This window comes from Protopterus annectens, chromosome 6.part0, assembly GCF_019279795.1.
Source record: "Protopterus annectens isolate FY-2018-M chromosome 6.part0, PAN1.0, whole genome shotgun sequence".
NCBI lineage: Eukaryota > Metazoa > Chordata > Ceratodontiformes > Protopteridae > Protopterus > Protopterus annectens.
Window position 1 is genome coordinate 746,512,135 of NC_056737.1, and position 4,709 is coordinate 746,516,843.

Consider the following 4,709-nt stretch of genomic DNA (forward strand, 5'->3'; position numbering starts at 1 on the left):
GGCATATCCCGGGCCTCCTGGATCCATTCGGACAACTGGTCTTCCTTGTGTCGCTTCAGGTCCGCATGGTGGTGACGGACCTGCTCACCAGTGCGTGGAATGCCAGTAGCACTGGTCAGATCACGAGCCAACTGGTCCCATGCCTCTGCCCTATACGCTCCCCATGAGACCTGGCCCTGCATGAGTTGGGCCTCGTGATGATGGACCATGTATCTGGACTCCTCAACGCCCCAACGCTGTGCTCGAAAGCAACGTCCCTCACCTACTCCACTCATTCTGACTGCAGGTCTGTTCTACAATCGTTTCTGCTGTGTATTCCCGCCTATGGGGCTTATATATGCCGCTTTTCCCACACATTTCTCTGATTGGCCGTTTTGGAATTGTATCTACTTCACTGAAAATGCTTTCTCATGCTCCATTCTGGATTTTATCCCATATATATGCTATTTCTGCATTTCATGGTATTGCTGTCATGGCTTAGTGGTGAAGTACCTTGACTCTAGTGCATGGTATCCTGGGTTCGACTCTGGCAACTGACTTTTGATTTTCCTGACAGAAATGAGTTGAGGACCTGTCAATCAAACTTGCCAAAAGCACTTTTAAGCATTTAAAACCAGGTCTGCGCTCGTTTGCGCGGATGTAACGCATGCGCACTGGCAGTTAGCTTGTGGGAGCGTCGCGCAAACGGTGTGCGCTGGGATAAACCTTAATTGGCTAGTGACACACATGTTCAGCTAAGCACAGCTAGTTGCAAACGGTTTCAGCCTATTAAACCGGTGCTTAGCAACGAGCATACAGTTTGCAGCTTTTTAAACACTACTCAGCTACGGGCATTCCGTCTCACAGCAGCTTAGCTATCAGTACATTTCTGACTATTTTTATTATTGTGTTACCGGAATATATGCTCCATTTCATTCCATTTTACAAAAGGGAATACATTTACATTTGTACAATACTGTCAGGGGGCTTTTTCGTGCTTATTTACAAAAAAAAAAAAAAAAGTTGTTGTGGGGGCTCGAACCCTGCCTGCCTACTCTTAGGCCAGCAACTCTACCGCTAAGCTATTACTTCCTGGCTTACTTTGCATATTTAGTTCTTATATCCTTTTCCACTGACTGCTAACTGTGATTGCGCTAGTAGCACACCCGCGCACACGGGCGCACACAGTAGCAAACATTTACGGGGTTTAAAAAAAAAAAAAAAAGGTTTTAATTTAATTTTATAACATCTCTTCACTTTATACAGTGATGGTCTATCGGGGCATGTGTTGTGTAGTGTGTTTATTCACATTTCCATGGCCTCTCTCGTGGCTGTTTACTTTCAGCCATTCTAGTCTTCCGGGGGCGTGTCCGCTTGCAGGGCTTAGCCTACAGACACGCCCCCTACTCTCTTACACGGACCGTGTAAGAGTTACTAGTGTGATTCAGCATGCCTCATGCACCTCATGCATATGCATGACATGCTGACATCACACAGTTTCACTGCAGCCTCCGTGTAAGAGTTATAACTCTTACACGGAGGCTTCCTGAATCTGGCCCATTGTCTCATTAATGCCAAATGCTAATTTCTTTCAGTAGTAGTTGAAAACCAGGGATTCTAGCAGATGTATAACTGGATGAAGAAAGAACAAAGAAGTCTATGTTTAAAATGTCATTAGGAAGGTACCACTTCCTTTGACCTCTGTTTGCTATTTATATAGCACAAGTAGTATTCCAAAAGTGCTGTTGCACAAGTAATTTGAGGAATAAAATACATTATAAATATAAGTAATGATCTATTGTTGCAGGGTCAGACCAGAGAGAATCATGCCCATAATACTGCAAACTAGATTAAAACAGCACAATTTCAAGTTAAATAGAAGTAAATGAAAAATAAGAATGGCAAGTATACAATACATGGGTCATATTTTAACACTGGTGGAAAAAAAGACTGATAAAGAAAGCATAACAAACTGTGCAGATGCTAAACTAGAAGACAAGTAGGAATTACAGAGGTTCTAGTAGAGATGCAGTATTCTGAAAAGTTTCTAATGAGTCTGAGATAACTATACTTCAGTGAATGGTAGTAGGTCACAGAAGGTACCCTTTTAAGATTAGTTTACTGTGCCTCTGTCTAGCAGGGACACAGAAGAGATCCCAGGGGTGAATTTGCAATTTCCCATCCACGCGTTCAGATTTCGCTTGAAGAGGGTCAGCGAGGGGCTATGTCTAACATGAATTGGGATTCAATTCCAGAGTGAGGGGAGCCTCTGGGAAATTAATCTGTCCCTCCAGCATGTCCTATTTATTTTTGTGCTGAGGTGTAGGTCCCTGGAGGGTGTAGCTCTAAGGTACTTGGATTTTTTGAAGTGGAGCATGTCCATTAATTCTGGGTTTGACATGGCTTTGTACATCAGGCATAGATCACCTCTGAGTAGGCGGTAAGCAACTGAGTAGAGCTGGAGTTTCTTTAGTCAAGCTGCATAGGACATCTGTTTGTAGCCCATGATCCTCTTGGTGAGGTACTTTTGGGGTCTCTCCAGTTGCTGCAGGTGTCGGGTAAGGTACATCCCAAAAGGGGCATTGTATTCAATTATGGGCCTGATGAGTGACGAGTAGAGGGGCACAGTGACCTCTCTTGATCTAGATGCGAACCCTTTCATGATAAGGTGGGCTATATAGAAGGTCTTTCTAACCACTTTGGCAACGTGATTATCAAAGGAGAGATTACTATCTACGTTGGTCCCCAAATCTCTAATTACTTCTTCTGTACTTAATGTATTACCACCTATGTGGTAATTTGTGGGCACCTTGTTTTTCCCAAAGGGGATGACTATGCACTTTTTAGCATTTAGCTTGAGGCCGTGGCTCTGGCACCAAGCATCCATCTCTGTGAGACCCTTTTGGGGGATACTTGTGTCAGCTGGAGATTCGATTATGGCCCCCAGTTTGCAGTCATCTGCGAACTTTGTCAGCCATAATCCCCCCGTGTTAGCCTGAACCTCAAAGAAGTATATACCGAACAAGCGAGGTCCCAGAACTGAGTCCTGTGGGATGCCACTTGTAACTGGTTTGGATTCGGACATGGCACCTGTGATTCTGACCATGTGGGTTCTATCTCTGAGCCAGTTTGCAACCCATCTTGTGATATGGGGGTTGATATTTAAGCTGATAAGCTTATTTATGATGCCTGAGTGGGGTATTGTGTTAAAGGCTTTTGCGAGGTCCAGGTAGGCTGTGTGGACTACCTTGCCCTCATCTATGGCTTTGGTAACTGTATCAAAGAAATCAACTAGGTTTAAGAGGCAAGATCTGCCCTTAACAAAGCCGAATTGGGTAGGGTCCAGTGTCTGGTGGCTCCCAATGTCTTTGTTTATGAGTTCCATGATAATATGCTCCATAGCTTTACAGACCAGACTAGTCAGGCTTATGGGGCGATAGTTTCCGGGGTCCTTTGTGGCACCACCTTTGTGGAGTGGGACCACTGTAGCTGTACGCCATTCTTTGGGTACATATCCTGTAGTAAGGCTAAGTTTGAACAGTGACTTAATGTGAGGGTTCAGTTCTTCTTGGAGCTCATGCAAGACACAACCTGGGACACCGTCCGGTCCCATAGATGCTGTGTTTTTTGCTTTGGAGAGGGCAGCTTTCACCTGTGCATCTGTGATGTCAGGGAGGTTACATTCAGTTGGGATAGGCATTTGCTCCTTTCGGGGGGAAGGGGGGGAGAAGTTTGCGCTGAATCTGTCTGCCAGGATGTTGGCTATGTCTGTAGGTTTGGTATATTTTGTACCGTTATGCAACAATTCAGAGCATATCTGGGAGTTCCTGACATAACTAAAGAAGGTCTTGGGATTATCTTTAGTGTCTAGGGCAATTTTTCTTTCGAAACTGGCCTTTGATGATTTTATGAGGGATCGAAGTTTCTTGCTAATACTGATCAGAAATGCCTTCCCTTTTTGGGATTTTGCTCTGTCATGTAGTAGCTTCCTCCTTCTGTTGTATAGCTTATTTATGGCCGAGGTCCTCCTGTTTTTGGAGGAGTGAGTCTTGGTTTTATTTTGGATAGCACGATTCATGCATTCCTGCAGGTGCTCATAGAATGCATTTGTAAAGGATTCTGCAGATTGGGCTGTATTATTCTCTGGCCCAGGGGCTTTGAAGGATTCCACCTCAGTCTTGAGAAGTGCAAAGTTGGCTTTTGAGAAATTCTTTACAGTGATTTCCTTGGCTGGGGGTGGGGATGGGATATGGATGTCCAGGGAAATTTGTTTATGGTCTGATCTTATCAATGAGGGGTTTACCTCTGGTGTGGAACATAGAGTCCCCATGTTGGTGATAACCAGGTCCAATATGTTGTTCCCTCTTGTGGGAGTGGTGACCAGTTGTTCCATTGCGTTAGAGTTTATAAATTCAAGGAACCGTTGGGCAAGGGTGTTTGGGCTTGAGTAGTTTTCCCAGTCAATGTTTGGGTAGTTGAAGTCACCCAATAACATAGTGTTTGGAGAGACCTTCATATTCTCCAGTGTTCTCAGGAATGCCAAGTGGGGTTCCTGTAATAGGGAGGGTGTTCTGTAGCAGGCTACAAACTGAAAGGCAGTTTTGCCCACTGTTAGTTGCACATGGATGGTTTCCGATGCTTTGTGCAGTGCCACTAACCTCTAGGTGTAGGTATCTTTGATGAATATAGATACCCCCCTTCCTTTTGTGCTTCGGGCCGAGTTTTGGGGC